The sequence below is a fragment of the Prionailurus viverrinus genome, chromosome B1 (assembly GCF_022837055.1).
Source record: "Prionailurus viverrinus isolate Anna chromosome B1, UM_Priviv_1.0, whole genome shotgun sequence".
NCBI classification, from domain to species: domain Eukaryota; kingdom Metazoa; phylum Chordata; class Mammalia; order Carnivora; family Felidae; genus Prionailurus; species Prionailurus viverrinus.
The window spans coordinates 84,751,685-84,769,382 of record NC_062564.1 but is presented as its reverse complement, the minus strand read 5'-3'; positions in this window follow the sequence as shown (position 1 = coordinate 84,769,382).

Below are 17,698 nucleotides of genomic sequence, written 5' to 3'. Positions count from 1 at the left end.
AGAGAGATCACAATTGATTCATAGGAAGAGTGAGATGCCAAGTACTCAGTTATGTCCCCCACCCAAGTTCCTATGTTGATACCTTAACCCCCAATGTGACTGCACTGGGGGACAGCTTGCTTTCTCTCTTTCCATTCATGCACAGAGAAGAGATCACATGAGCATACAGGAAGAGACAGCTGCCTCCAAGCTAAGAGAAGAAGCCTCAGAATGCAATCCACCTGGCCAAGCATTTTGATCTTGGATGTCTAGGTCTCCAGAGCTGTGAGAAATAAATTTCTGTAGTTTAAGCTATGCAGTCTATTGGAATTTTGTATGGCAACTTGAGTAGACTAATACATGAGGGTGCTACTCATTTCTGCCACTAAAAAAGGGCATGTTAGGTCTTTGCCAATGACTCACTTCTCCCCATGTAGTGGGTGGAGTGGTGGCCTTCCAAAAGATATGTTCAGATCTTAATCCCTGGAACTGTGAATATTACCTTGTATAGCAAAAGAGTAAATATTACCTTATATGGTCACAAATGTGATTGAGTCAAGGATTTTGAGATGAAGAGATTATTTGAGATTATCTGGTTGGGCCCTAAATACTTTCACATGTATCCTTATAAGAAAGAGGCAAGGGAGCTAACACAGAAGAGGCAGTGTGACCAGGGAGACTGAAATGATGCAGCCCTAAGTCAAGACATACAGATAGCCAGCAGAAGTCAAAGAGGCAAAGAACGATCCAAGAGCCTCCAAAAGGAGTGAGGCTCTGCCAACACCTTGATCTTGGACTTCTGTCCTCCAAAACTGTAAGAGAATAAATTTCTGTTTTCAGCAACCTGATTTATGGTAATTTGTTATAGCAACCACAGGAAACTAATACAGCCCATTTCAATTTGCTGATTCATCTTGCGTGAACCTATGGTCTCTCTATATGCCTACTGAATTTCTTTAGGGTATATTTAAAAAAATTTTAACATTTATTCATTTTTAAGAGAACAGAGCATGAGCAGGGGAGGGGCAGAGAGAGAGGGAGACAGAATCCAAAGAAGGTTCCAGGGTCTGAGCCGTCAGCACAGAGCCTGACACAGGGCTCAAACTTACTGACCACCAGGTCATGACCTGAGCCAAACAGACGCTCAACAGACTGAGCCACCCAGGTGCCCCACTTTAGGGAACATTTCGAACTGTCAGGTTAAATAGTATATGTATGCATGTATTTATGTATGAGAGAGACTTAGGACCCACAGGTCTTAAAACATTTATGATGTCTTTGTCAACTCTCCTTCATTTAGTAATTAGTCACTGCCATTCTAATAATGCACTGTTAGCAATATTCACATTAAAATCAAGACTAAGATAACGATTCCAACTATAACTCCCATCCTTAATGGTTTTTCTGAAATTCGTCTGAAATAAAGAAAAAAAAAAGAAATAAGAATAAAAAATAAGAGGTTTACCTACTGAACAGGAGGAAGAAAATAATTGTATGCAAATGATACAATTTTTCACTTAGAAGTTAAAATACAACTTACTGAAAAGTTCATAAAGGGAGACAATTAAGAATATATTTAAATATATAAACAGCTTTAGAGCAGCTACAGTTAAAACAAATACGTCATAATAAAATGTTGGCAAAAATATAAAATATTAAAATCAACCATTATAAAAGCTCTATGGCACACAAGAACAAAAACTAAAACCTTATTGAATATATAGGGAGAGACACATACCATATTTTTTAACAAAACAATGTTTCAAAGAAATAATTTCATTTAAAATTAATCTTTAAATTTCATTTAAAATTAAATATTAGCTAGATTTATTTAGATTTTAACACACTATCCATTTGAAAGAATAAATAAGCAAGAAAGACTAAGAAAAAAAACCTAGAAAGATTTAAAATCAAAAGACATAATAATGGTAAAAATCAACAGTTAAGTAAAACAAAATACATAACTATCATTCATAATAATTTTGTTTGTCATAAGGGAAACAACTGTTAGAGAATGAGAGGATTATTCATCAAATGGCTGCAGAAAATAGATGATTATTTAGAAAATTATAACGTCTGATTTTTAGTTAATATCATCTATAACAATAAATCCTGACCTTACGCTGAAAAGTTTATATCCAAAATTACATTATAAAGTGCTACACATAATTTATATGAGCATTTTTTCTGCTCTCTGAATAGAGAAGGAGTTTCCTAACATACAACATATGTTTTTTAAAAAATTGTAAAAAAAAAATTTATATTTTTCTACATAAAAATAAAACATTTTTTTTTAGGTTTAGACATTTTAGCTTTATTAAAATTCATTTAAACTGGCATGATTATATTTTCACGAAATTTAGAAAAAAGAAAAGTTCACTGTCTTTGTATCTTTTCTGTTTCTCATTCTATTTCAATATTCTTACTGAAAATAATTTATAAAGTAGGGGAATGTTGAAAATGCTCTCCTCTCAGTGCCAAATAATCCAGGTGTGACAGTGCTCAACTACTTTTGGAAAGTGCTTGAAAGTCAGTGCACTGGGACTCAGACTTTATCCTTCATCGTGGCTGTTTCCCCCCTTTCTCCCTTCCTCCCTCCTAGTTTGCTTGTTCTAGCATTCATTTTTCTATTTTTTTATTATTTTTTTAACTTTATTTTTTCTTTTTTAAAATTTACATCCAAATTAGTTAGCATATAGTGAAGCAATGATTTCAGGAGTAGATTCCTTAATGTCCCTTACCCATTTAGCCCATCCCCCCTCCCACAACCCCTCCAGCAACCCTCAGTTTGTTCTCCATATTTATGAGTCTCTTCTGTTTTGTCCCCCTCCCTGTTTTTATATTATTTTTGTTTCCCTTCCCTTATGTTTATCTGTTGTGTCTCTTAAAGTCCTCATATGAGTGAAGTAATATGATTTTTGTCTTTCTCTGACTGACTAATTTCACTTAGCATAATACCCTCCAGTTCCATCCATGTAGTTGCAAATGGCAAGATTTCATTCTTTTTGATTGCCAACTAATACTCCATTGTATATATGTACCACATTTTCTCTATCCATTCATCCATCGATGGACATTTGGGCTCTTTCCATACTTTGGCTATTGTTGATAGTGTGGCTATAAACACGGGGGTGCACATGTCCCTTCAAAACAGCACACCTATATCCCTTGGATAAATGCCTAGTAGTGCAATTGCTGGGTTGTAGGGTAGTTATATTTTTAGTTTTTTGAGGAACCTCCACACTGTTTTCCAGAGTGGCTACACTAGCTTGCATTCCCACCAACAGTGCAAAAGAGATCCTCTTTTTCCACATCTTCGCCAACATCTGTTGTTGCCTGAATTGTTAATGTTAGCCATTCTGACAGGTGTAAGGTGGTATCTCATTGTGGTTTTGATCTGTATTTCCCTGATGATGAGTGATGTTGAGCATTTTTTCATGTGTTGGTTGGCCATCTGGGTGCCTTCTTTGGAGAAGTGTCTATTCATGTCTTTTGCCCATTTCTTCACTGGATTATTTGTTCTTTGGGTGTTGAGTTTGATAAGTTCTTTGTAGATTTTGGATACTAACCCTTTATCTGATATGTCATTTGCAAATATCTTCTCCCATTCCGTCGGTTGTCTTTTAGCTTTACTGATGGTTTCCTTCGCTGTGCAGAAGCTTTTTATTTTGATGAAACTTTTATTTTGCTTTTGTTTCCCTTGCCTCTGAAGATGTGTTGAGTAAGAAGTTGCTGTGGCCAAAATCAAAGAGCATTTTGCCTGCTTTCTCCTCAAGGATTTTGATGGCTTCCTGTCTTACATTGAGGTCTTTCATCCATTTTGAATTTATTTTTGTGTATGGTGTAAGAAAGTGGTCCAGGTTCATTCTTCTGCATGTCACTGTCCAGTTTTCCCAGCACCACTTGCTGAAGAGACTGTCTTTGTTCCATTGGATATTCTTTCCTGCTTTGTCAAAGATTAGTTGGCCATACGTTTGTGGGTCCATTTCTGGCTTCTCTATTCTATTCCATTGATCTGAGTTTCTGTTCTTGTGCCAGTACGATACTGTCTTGATGAATACAGCTTTGTAGTATAGCTTGAAGTCTGGGATTGTGATGCCTCCTGCTTTGGTTTTCTTTTTCAAGATTGTTTTGGCTATTTGGGGTCTTTTCTGGTTCCATACAATTTTAGGATAATTTGTTCTAGCTCTGTGAAGAATGCTGGTGTTACTTTGATAGGGATTGCATTGAATATGTAGATTGCTTTGGGTAGTATCTACATTTTAACAATATTTGTTCTTCCTATCCAGGAGCATGGAATCTTTTTCCATTTCTTTGTGTCTTCTTCAATTCCTTTCATCAGCTTTCTATAGTTTTCAGTGTATAGATTTTTCACCTCTTTGGTTAGATTTATTCCTAGGTATTTTATGGTTTTTGGTGCAACTGTAAATGGGATCGATTCCTTGATTTTTCTTTCTGTAGCTTCATTGTTGGTGTATAGGAAGGCAACCGATTAAAAATAAAACATTTTTGTTTATAATAACATTGATGAAAATGGAAAGGAAATTACAATATTTGTTATAAATGTGATGGATATGGTTTTTATCCTTCATTATGTAATGGAGATGTTATTTTTGCCTTTTTTGAATTCTGTTTCCAATTGGTGGCACCTCACCTAAATGCTCAGCCATGAATCTTGAAATCTTAGAAGACAAAAGGGAGATGTTCTATAAGAGAAAGGATATGTGCATTTTTCCTGGCCCAAGGCATTGTGAAGATGGTAAACAAGATACAAGTAGACAGACAGACTTTTGAATTATTGATCACTATCTCCTGCCCTATCCCCACATCCCTTGAGTCTACTTCTTGGGGTGCTGATTTTAAAACATTCAAAAAGTTTTGGAGTAGACTATGTGGGGAGTGGCTTGACTCCCCATATACTGAGAGGGGGCCAGTAACTGCAACACTCCAGGAAAAGAATCACATGTGGCTACTTCCATCATTATACTGGAGTAAAGGCTTGGAAGTGTCATTAGACAGTAGGAGAGAGCCTTGGGAGTGTTTTGGTTCCCACCAGCCTGTGCATGTCAAGCAAGAAACCCAGAGGTGCCCATGTACCTGTTGAGGAGACAAAGAATTACTTGGATTTACTTGAAGAGGCCACAGTGGGAAAGGATTTAGAAACCAGAGACAAATGGCCAGAATCAGGGACTCCCACAAAAGGTGCCAGTGTATTAGCTCAAACTGCTAAAAGGACCTGATCACACCCAACAGTCACTGGTCTGATGACTAAACAGAGGAACCACTACCCTGTGAGACCAGGGAGGATTCTGAGAAGTCAAGTCCAATCTGAGGACTCCATCTCCTCTGATGCTGTGAGATCACAGAAAGCAGAGAGCACAAAGAGAAAATGACTTGTGAAGGTTGCAATATTCGTAGGTAGAATAAGGGGCTTATGGTCTCTTATGAAGAGATATGCAGATACAGAGATTATATCTGTAACAGGAGCAAACTTCTAGCTTAATTTCTGTGTTCCCTATCTGTATAGTTCTAAAGACAAAAGTATTCCTCTCCTGGAAAGTGAATCACTGAGAGTTTGGAGTGAGTGATAGACTTGTTAAGATTCACTTCTTCCTTCATTACTTTTCCTTCTCTTCTTTTCCACATATCTCATGCCCAGGAAGGGAAGATTTTTACATCTTCTTTGTCATATCTTCGGATGCTATGGCAACAAGCTCCCCCTTGGATTAGCTCTCATACGGAGGGGGAAGATGAGAATTCTCTCCAAAGTCCATGGAATAAACATTTGGTTTTGCACCCTCCAGGTACATCTAACTGGGAGCTCTGGGGTATGATAAGGAAATAGGGATCTCTGAGAATGAGAACGATTTACTAGCTTCTGAATATGATCTCCACCAAAAATAGTCTAAAAAAACTCATGCCAACTAATAAGAATCCCCTCCCCTCCAAAAAAAAAAATCAGAAAAAGCTGAGTAAGACATTCTTAAAAGAAGTAAACATTAAATAACATTTAAGTTCACAAATAATAAAAAATATACATATTTAAAAGCACACAACCTTATTAATTTGGCACGTAAAAGAAAATAGTTTCCAATGTTGGAGAAAATGCTCTAAAAGAGCATTTTTATATAATGCTGCTGGCAATGTTAATTTGTTCAAAATTTCAACAAAGCAATTTGGCAATAAGCAATTGGCAATAAGTTTTTGTAGCCTCCAAATTATCTCCTTCGATCAATGTTTTTAATGTTAAGAAAAATGGTAAATATGTTTTTAAAACAGAACTAAGTAACTCTCTCTGCCATCAATCACTGTTGACATAGTTGCATTTGTGGGGTTGATACGTCTTCCACCTGGCATTTCCTTATCTATATCCACCAGGCATTTATATCAGTGACAGTTGATAGGCAGCCAAAGTAACAGGGATGTTGTGCTAAGAGTTTTAAGTAGCTCTCATTTTCCTGCTTCAACTGAAATTCCATGTAGATTTTTTTCAAACATATGTAAATAGTGAAACACAAAACAAAACAAAGTACTGAGGTAAAAATAACGACAGCAAATTTATTTTGCAAAGAAAATTTAAAGTTAACACAGGCAATAAATGATAACAAACAGGCACAAATCTTTTCCTTAAAGATACAGCAATGGGTTGCACATTCAAAAGTTCACGGAGCAAATTTTGTAAAAGAATCTACCAATAGCAGTGCCATGAAAATTTTTCAAAATGAAGATGAAATCCCAGATTAAGGTGGCAAATGTTCAGGTGAATCAATGTCTCCTCTGACATCCTAGGGACCGCAATGGCATCTTAGCAAAGCAAACAGACATTGTTTCTTTCTTCACTTCCATGTTGCCTCTTTGACTAGGGAACTGGTACAAAGTTATTATCATTCACACAAAGAATAAAAGAGTCAGAAAGACTGAACAGTCACAAAAGTACTATCTTCTTACCTTTAACCTTTCCCAGAAAAGCTGAGATTATATACATGTATATATTTAATATTTAATCTATATAATATATATGGATTTAAATTAACATTGCAAAAAGACGTTTTCTTTCCTTGGGCTCTTCCATAAAGCTAATGAAAGGGGTCCTATAAAAATGTGTACATTTATCTGCTTTGTAAAATGTGACCAAGAGCACTCTTGTTCCAAAGCTGGATTCCTTTAAGCTAAGTATTCTTAGTATTAAATATTCTTTCTCTTCAGGTCTATGTTTTTCTTTTTTAATTTTTTAAATGTTTTATTTATTTTTGACGGAGAGAGAGAGAGACAGAGCATGAGCAGGAGAGGGGCAGAGAGAGAAGGAGACACAGAACCTGAAGCAGGCTCCAGGTTCTGAGCTGTCAGCACAGAGCCCGACGCAGGGCTCAAACCCACAGACCACGAAATCATGACCTGACCCGAAGTCAGACGCCCAACTGACTGAGCCACCCAGGCACCCCTCTTTCTCCCCAGTTCCATGTTTTTCTTTCTTTCTTTCTTTCTTTCTTTCTTTCTTTCTTTCTTTACTGTTTATTTATTTTGAGACAGGGAGAGAGAGAGAGAGACAGAGACAGAGAGAGAGAGACAGAGACAGAGACAGAGTGCAGGTGGGAGAGGGGCAGAGAGAGAGGGAGAGAGAGAATCCCAAGTAGGCTCTGCACTGTCAGGGTAGAGCCTGTTGTGGGACTTGATCATAGGAACCGTGAGATCATGACCTGAGCCAAAACTGAGTCAAACACTTAACCGACTGAGCCATGCAGGTACCCCCATTCTATGTTTTTCTATAAGATATTAAAATCTTTGGTTCTCTAGCATATCATTTTATTGAAGAGTGAGACTGAAAAAATGCTTTGTTACACTTAAGAAACATTTGCTACGAGTCCCTTATGTACAGGATTAGCAGCACAGAATTCTAGAGATCACATCAACACCTTTATTCTTCTGGTGAGAACTCAGAGGCTCAGAAAGTATGAGCCACTCTTGGAGGTTACATAGCTAGTCAGTGGCAAGACAAGATCATACCAGAGCTTGTGACTGTAGCTCATCCAATCGCGTCCCTAGCATAGGGATCTCAAGTACACAGCAAGAACTTTGTCTTTCCTTTAATGTTTCAGATTGCTGACAATGATGTGCATGTTACACATGACTTTGAGATGGGTCTAATGAAGGGGAGGTTTAAAATGTATACACAGTAAAACCTTGGATTATGAGTAACTCATTTTGCGAGTGTTCTGCAAGACAAGCAAACATTCCTAATAAATTTTAACTTGATAAACGAACAATGTCTTGCAATATGAGCAGTATGTGATGCTGAACATCACATGGCCATAGCTGAGCCAATGGGTCTTCTCTCTCTCTCTCTCTCTCGCTGTGCACTTGTGGGTGATCGTCTTCTATGCCAGGATGCTCGGTCTCAGGCCACAGTGACTGTCCACAAACTGATAGATCTGCACTGTGAGCAACAGCAAGAGGTTATGGAGGAGATCTCGTCTGCGGAAGAGGAGGAGAAAAAGGCAGAGGGATCGCTCACTTCAAATGAGATCAGGGAGATATGTAAAATGTGGGAAACAGTGCAACATTTTGTAGAAAAGCACCACCCGAAAGAGGCTATAGCAGTGCGAGCGATGAATCTGTTTAATGACAGTGTAATGTCACATTTCCATGAAATCCTCAAAAGGAGGTAAGAGCAAGTGTCATTGGATAGTTTCCTTGTTAAAGTTGCACAAAAAGAAAAAGACTCCATTGAGCCGATAGCAGTGATTCCATTAGTGATAGTGAAATTTGTCCAACACGATAACCCTTCGTCTCCCTCACACCAGCCATGAAGGTTTTTCAAAGTTAAGTGCAGGTTAATTTGTTTCTTTTTCTTCATATTTTGTATTTTCTTTATTATTTTGTATTACATTACAGTATTCTCATCATTTTTATATGAATAGTTTTGGGTTGTAAAATGAATCATCTGAATTTTCATTATTTCTTACAGGGAAATTCACTTTGACATACAAGTGCTTTGGATTACAAGCATGTTTCTGGAATGAATTGTGCTCACAAACCAAGGTTTTACTGGATAGTGTTTCAGGCCACATGCTTCTCTTCCCCAGTTTCTCCATTTCTCTGTCCTAAGGGCACTGATTTGCCATGGTGTCTGTCACTTAAGAACCCAATGCTGGTTGCGACTTTATATTTCATGCAAGTTTGTGTAATTTGACAGATTGAGATTTTGGGGGAAAACCCATTTCAAATGAATCCAAATCTTTCTGTGACTTTTTCTCAGCACTCATCACTTAACATCCATTATTATATGAGATAATACATATAAAAAGCTTAGCTCAGTATCAGTTGAATAGCTATAAACCCAGCTGATTGATGATATTATGCACTTCTTTTAAAACTCTGATTTTTCTAGTAGCCCTGGGATTTTGAAATCTTCCGTGGTGTTTATAATCCATACCAATAGGTCCTTACAATATAACTCTTAAAATTCCAGGAGGATTGGGAAGACTATTTTGTTTTCTACAGGTACGTCCCAAGCACGTACAATAGTACCAGGCACAATGTAGATTATCAAAACATAATTCCAAATGAACAGATAGATAATTGTGAACAGAGGAACCAGGCAGTAACATAAGCCATGGGTCTGTCTCTGAGCCTGGAAACCTAAGCTCACAGATAAAGCAACTGCCCAGGTTGGCAAAAATGTAACTTATTATTAGGGGAAAGAAGTCTGATTAAGAAGTCTGGTTTAGTCTTACAGCATGTGAAAGGTGTTTCCTTTCACAGTATTAGGAGAAGGTAGGAAGGTGAGATATGTTGGTAAAGATTTCTGTGACATTGCTTCAAATATGACCATTTTTCAGATTCATTCCTATTCAAGCCAAGATTACTCATGTTATGTTTGGGACTGAATTTTTTCATGGATACTACTTTAAGAAGAATCTAGTAACATTGGCCTCAAAGCCAACATACATTTGCTACAGATTCATTGAGTTGAAGTTCCCATGGATCTTGGGCAATTTCTCTATCAGGTGGCATTAATCTTTTTCATTCCTTTTCTATTTTATTATTATTTTTTACAGTAAGTCTTCAGGGAACAGAGATATATCTGTTTTTTTAATGGTATTTAGTTTACCAGTGTGGATCAGATTATTTAGAAATGAACTTTAATGGCTAATAGTTCTAGATCCTTGCCTTAAGATAATTTAAAGAGTAATGACTACACTTACTAAGCTAATTTGAATTCCTTGAGTTAATTAAGAGTCTGTTATTAACAGATGTTATTAGGAAGAAATTTCTAATTTCAATAAATATTTCTAAGCACTATTTTAGGCTTTCCCCCAAACTTGTGAGATTATAGTGGTAAAGATATGATCTGTGTTATGGATCTTTATAAAAGGTAATGTTGTATAGAGCAATGCTGTTCATGATAATATAATGTGAGCTACAAATGCCATTATGTAATTTTCAATTTTCTAGTAACTACATTAAAACAATATGGAATGAATTTTAGTCATATATTTTATTTAACCTAAATGCCCCAAATATTATTATTTCAACAGTTAATCAACAGAAAATGATTTATCTTTTTTTTCTGGGCTGCTGCAACAAAATACCACAGATTGGGTGACTTACAAACAATAGACATTTATTTCTCATAGTTCTAAAGGTTAGAAGTCTGAGATCAGGTTGGCAAAGGCCTTCTTCTGAGTTGCAAACTTCTTGTACCTTCTCTTAATGGAAGGGGCATGAAAGTTCTGTGGGGTCTCTTTAATAAGGACACTAATCCTACTCCTGAGGGCTCTACCCTTCAAATACCATCACACTGGGCCTTAAGATTTCAACCTGTTTATTTTGGAGGGACACAAACATTCAGACAAAGCACTGTTAATGAGATATTTTACATTATTTTAGTGCTAAGTTTTTAAAATTTCACTTTGGACAAGTCACATTTAAAATACCCACAAGCCACCTATGCCTGGTGGCTACCTTTAGAGGCAATACAGGTGGATAAGTGACCTGAAGAAGTGAAAGATTTTGGAGTTGGGAAGTTCTGGATATAAATCCTGGTTCAATCATTTACTACCTATGGGACATCGAAGAAACTTAAACATTCTAAGTGCCAGTTCCAGTAACTATAAAGTGGGATTAATTTATAGCTTGAACATTTTTGTGAAGATTAGAAATAATATATATAAAACATCTACTACAATGCTGGGAACTCAGGAGCCATTACTTCCTGAGGAAAGTCAGGTTTCTGGGCTTCAAACATAATTTCTATTAAATGTGCTGCTATTACCATCATCACTTTATACCTTTGAAATTGCAGAAAAATTCTCTTAGCTTAACTTTCTTTACCAAGAAGCCAATATTGCGTTGATATGTGGAATGAAGCTCCTGACTGTGGTACATCTGAAAGGTGACCTCATTCGCACACAGTGAGATAACACTGTTGTCACTTAATGTTAAACATGCATTTATCATGAGCCAGCTCATCTTCCTCATTCTAAATCACAGGAAAAGTGGCAGGTGATCTATTCATTTTGAGAGGGTTACTACATTTATTAAAAGCCACACCATGCCTTGGTAAAATAAGATGATTCACTCTGGAATAAATTAAAACGTTGCTATGTGCTCTAAAAATCCATTTTTTTTCTTGTTTCAATTCAAATTCATACCTCAGTCATTTCTGTCTCGATATATATGTGTCATTTCTTCTGGCCACCATCCTTAAGAATATGCTCAAGGAGACCAATTCTGGATTTCTCTGAAAGAATAGTGTGAATATACACTGATAGAACTGGTGGGAGCAGCCTCTGGGGGGTGGAAAAAATAGACTGAAGATTTAGTCTGAAGACATAATTGGCAAAAGGGAGCACATTTTCTAATCATACTTGATCACCAGACAGCTTGCCTACATGACAGAATGCTAAAGCAGTTGATAAAATTGAATATTGCATGATCCTTTCCAAATCTTTACCTTACTTTATTAAATACTTTAATTATACACACACACACACACACACACACACATATATATAAGCATTAACTGAATTATGGTAAAACTCACTTGCTGAGTCAACATTACCCAGTTAACTCTATGCAGAGAGGAAAAGTTTCTGCAAAAGCAGATAACAGATTTTAGAAAAGTCTACCATTGTTATATGATAATAATTAAAAAGAAATAGATTTTGCAATGAATTTTGGACAGACTCAACCAAAGGGAATTTAAGGTCAACAACCCAGGTTTTAAAATGGACACCTACATGCTAGATGCTTCATTGAAGTTCACATTTATGCGCTTTTTTCTTTCACTGGAAAATAAAATACAGAATTACAGAATCATAGAATTACTTAGAAGTCCAGGCTACCCCAGCCTCCTCACTTTATAGTTGAGAACCAGAGAAAGGGAGTGACTTTTCCGTAAACAAAGTGATAGCTAAGGACAGAAGGACATTGCGAACCCAAGTAGTCTAACCCCTAATCCAGAAATCTTTTCAGGGCAGAAAGTTGCCTGTAAGGAAAAGGATACACAGATTGTGATGGGAGATACCTGAGTAGAGCAGGTGGGACATTTCTTGGCGTCGTATTCCCTTGGCTGAATGTGTTCACACATAAAGTGAAGAAAATTATTAAATTACATTTTATTTTCAAGTACTAGAGAGCTTCAAACTGAGCTATGAAAATTATGGGTATTTCATGGATGGGGGGCGAGGTGTGATTTATTCAAATAATTATTTCAATGTCATGCTTTATTTTGACTAGAGATGCCACTGTAATATTTTCAGTCTGACTTTTGGTTTCAATTGTTTTGTTATTCATGGATCCTGGGCAGAGGAAGACAAGTTGTTACTACTCAAGCATCTCCAGGAAATTCTTCTGGGCAATTAAGCAACCATTTCCTCCCTCATGAAAGTGTGCTGCAAAGCCACACAGCTTAGGAAATGAATTAGATGAACACTGGTTAAGAAAATCACCAGCTGTCATTTTGGATGTCTCAAAAGGAATATGTCCTCTCCATATTGTTACTTCATTGTGGGGTTCACAGGTTGATGACTGCCTTATTAAGAGGTTGCCGAAGTGGGTTCTCACACTTTGCTCTGAGAAGTGTGGATGCTGCTTAGTCAGGCTAAAGGCACTTTGAAAATCCAGTTGTAACACTGCCTGTGGTTCCACTGTGCTTCCTGTATGCAGGGATCAGCCCAAGTCATAGGAAGTTTATTTTACCAAAGCAAATGACAGAACATGGAAAATGTAGACATTTTTCAATGCCTTAAAACCAAGGAATACAGTAAATATAGAACAAAAATAAAAATGCCTATATGCTTAAAAATAGAAAAGGGAAGGTTACAGAAAAATTTGTTATATATATTTTAAAGTTTATTTATTTTGAGAGGAGGGGGGCAGAGAGAGAGAGGGAGAGAGAATCCCAAGCAGGGTCCACACCCTCAGTGCAGAGCCCAATGCAGGGCTCCAGTTCACGAACTGTGAGATCATGACCTGAGCCAAAATCAAGAGTGAGATGCTTTATCTACTGAGCCACCTGGACACCCTGAGAAATTTGTTATTTAAGTCTTAAGGCTGATGGAATGAAATGAACGATTAAGTCTTATTTCAGTAATGACTTTTTATTTTGCTGGTAGCAAAATCAAGGCAGACCTGGGTGGTCAAAATGAAATAAATGCTCGTAAGTCAACCAGCACTGTGTGTCTTCACTAAGAACATTACTGAAGTGGAAACTTTCTAGGTTTTGGAAAAAATTTCTTTATAATGTCCTTAAGAGAGACAGCACTCCAGATTTCAATTTTCTTATGAACATGGCATTGTCTCTATGAGCAACTATTTCTTTTGTTGTTGCCAATATTTTGAGCCCATATTCACTATTACGTACTTCTTTAGCAATGCTTGCTTGATCCCTCTCTAGGCCTTCTAGGTCATCTGTCATTCCGATTCTTTTGAGTAGTAGAATCAGTATTGGTCAAAATTAGATCTTGTAGATGCAATGTCCCTTCATGGCAATCTTTTATCTTTTAAAGCTGTAAGACTGGGTCACTACACCTCCTTGTTCATTTAGCCCTTCCCAAGATTCTGGGACTCTTCTTGCCAAAGAGCAAGAGGAAACATAAGAATACCAAAATCAAGGGCTCTTTACAGTCAGTACCAACCCTCTCTAATTCTTTCTCAAATTCCAATTCCTGAGTGTGGCAAAGACCAGCAAACCACTCACCATAGCCCTGTTTTCCTCCTCCTGGCGCACAGCTAGATCACATTCCCCATCGTCTCTGTCATGGCTAATGTTCCATTTCCTAGTTAGCTTCGGTCATGCTACTGGGTTCTGGCCAGAGGAGTGTGATTGAAGTTATGTGTGTCACTTCCATCCCTGGTATATGAAAATATCTTATTCATAATCCCTGCATTCAACTCTCCCTCTCTTAGCTGCTGTGTTCAGATGGGCATGACAACCTTGAAATCCTCATGATATAACTGACAGTCTTAAGATGGAAAGAGTATGGGTTTCTGAATCACTGCGTGAAGGAGAGACACTCATCAATCAGAAACATCCATCTAAAAGTTAAGTGAAAAATTAAGTTCCTTTATGAAAAACCACTAATACTTAGTGCTTTATATATTACAGTCGCTTTTATTAGGTGCTTTCTATAAGATCATGACATGCATACTCTTGCAATAAATTCCAGTACTGAAAACCTACTCCCTGCTTTGTCCCTGTTTACTGGTCTTAAATCGGTTGCTCTATGGGATCGTGCCTTTTCTCTCAGTCCTTCCCAGAAATTGAGCTATGCTTTGGAAATCTGTTCCATGCAACCTGGAATTGGATGACTTTCTAGTGTTAAGATTAGACTAGAATTGTGTGCTCTTTTCTTACCCAAAACAGGCTTTGGGAACACCATCTAGTCTTTCAAGATTCTACCGCACACTCTCCTCTGGATTCCTTTTCCCACATACCTGACTCTAGAGAATTACAACCTTATTATCATCTCCTTGTGGTCATGTAAGCATTTCACATTTTTAAGGTTTTCCTGCTGTGGAAGAAATAGATTTGATGCTGTGCTCTAAAATTCAACTTGCAAAATTGTTTTAAAAAAAGCATATTAAGGGAGAATTTCTTTCGTTTGGTTCTCAAAATGGAAAAAAAATTATAATCTTTTAAACCTAATGGATAAATTGTATTACATTGAATGAAATAATAATCAGCATTTATTATTTTTTTAGCATTTAATTATTGTAAGATTGTTGAGATTGTAGCTTTCTATAAGTAATTACAACTTTAAGTAAACAAATACAGCTATTTCTAATATTCATCCTAATAAATATAGTTTTCTATAACGTATATTCATATTTTTGATATGATAGGTTGTGGCCAACCCCTCATACCCAGTGTATCCAGTCTTCAGGAATTGGTGTCCTTGCTAATCCCTCCTATACCGGATCAAGACTGGTCCTGCATACTCTGTAGATTGGAGTGGAAATGATGCTTCATGACTTCTAAGCCTACATCACAAGAAGCTTTACACCATCTGTCTTGCTCTCTTGAAACACAAATGCTGGGAGAAGCCATCCTCAAAAAAGAAGCCCAACTACCAGGAAACTCCCATTCCCTCTTGTGTGAGGAAGCCCTAGCTGGCCATGCAGAAAGACTGCATGGAGAAAGAGACCTAATGTTGATATTTCAGCTGAGGTTCGAGACTTATGAGTCATTTTAGACATCTAGTCCTGAACACCATCAACTGAATCCAGCCCCAGCCACCCTTTGACTGCAGCCATAGGAGAAATGCTAGCTAAGAACTGCCTAAGACCAGTCAATGCAAAGAATCATGAGACATAATAATAAATCATTTTAGCCACCAAATTTTGCAGTGGTTTGTCACACAGAAGTAGATTAATGGGTAGCAGGCCAAAAGTTCTTTGAAAAGATAAAAGCAAGCTTACAAGTAAAGCTAAGTTCTTTACTATTCAGCAAAAATCCTCGTGTTTTTTATTCCTTGTCTCCATATGAGTTTTGAATAAATCGGGGGCGGGGAGGAAAGCAACAAATGAGGCCAGTATATCACCTTCACTATTGATAAAGGGAGGGTGCATGGGAGCCAAATGAGTTTCATGATACTTAACAGCTAAATAATCAGAATTATCCATCCCATCACAGGCAACTAGACCAGAGTAACTGTCTCCATCTGGAGGGGACTTCTGGGTAAGTTTCATGGCACAGAAAACAGAAGAGAACTTGTGGGCAGGTTTGCTTCAAAAGGAACAAAGAGCAGTTCTTCTCAAGTTACCAGTCAGATAAGTCCCTTACCTCACCCAGGGTTAGGTCAGTAAAAAGGCAAAGAGAGTCCAGGTGTTCTTCCAATTTACTCAGTCCCCACGGAAGGACAGCTAGAAGGGAGGAAAAAATTCCCCTCTAACAGTAAACAGACTTGACAAAAACTGGCCATGAATAAACATAGATGTAACTGAATTTTTTTACATAAAAGTATGTAAATATTTTCTTATTGTCTCCATTTTCTTTTTAAGTAGAATGATGGCTAATTCAGTGCTTTACACTCTCAAAATCACTTGTGACAATTCCTTCACTTAAAGTTTCTAATTAATACCTTTGAAACGTGCGCCTATGGTTTTATTTATAATTTTATCTAGGCAACACCCAAGATCTGGGGCTCATAATTTTTATTTCTGTATTTCTCATCAAGTGCAAACAGGGTGTAACAAACACAAATAATGAGCAAAAAGGGCTTTTGACCCTTTCAAAATTCTTACCACCTCAGATCAGTTTTATAACTCCAGTGCACTTAATCTCCGTAGCATAAATACACTTCAGAAAGTCCAAGGGAGTGAGGAAAATGGGAGAATCCAAGGTTCCATTTAGGTTTGAATGGGGAACATACCTTAGTGGTACCCTATTGTGTGGAAGATAAAATAGAACAATTTTGCTAGTGAAATGGGATTTTCCTAGGGCTAATAAGAATGTAATTTTTAACTAGGTGGTCACTGGAACTGCATGAGTAGAGATGAGTTACTGGAGTTATTTAAAAAATTGAGATGTGGTGTATAGTTATTCCCTAGACTGTAAGCTTTAAAAAAGTTACATGAAAGTAAGAGTTATGTGTAATTAGGCATTGATCCAAATGCAAATTGTACATTTCCTAACAACAGAAAGTACACACTTTGTAGAGAAAGAAAGATAAGAATAAGAGGTATTATGAGAATGCCCATAGCTTATGAAGATGGAACCAAGACAATTTCTATTTTACATATGCCATGATTAATAACATTTAAAGAAACGGTGCTGTCTTTGCTCTCAAACCTTTCATATGGCAATTTTGCCCTTGATTTTCATCAGTGTCACAGATTTGATCAGCTTTTTACGTTAACAAGCAAACCTCCTTCAAGCTTAGGTTTATTTAACACACTGAAGGTTTATTTAACTTCCCATTGCTGTATTTTGCTCAACAAGATAGTTATATTTCATCATATAAATGACTGCTCTGATAGTTCTCTCACTCCCCAATGGCCAACAGGAAATGTAATGTTACTGACACGGTTTGTAGTTAGAAAGGATAGTTAAGGACCAACTACTTACGGCTTGAGTATCACTTTTACTGCTCCCAGGCCAAGAATAAAAACTGATCAGTGAAAGCTTCTTCAGTAGCGTTTAAAAAAAAAAAAGGCCATAATGACCAAATAGCTCTGGGATCTGGCAGCAGGGATAAGGATGACCTTCCAGACT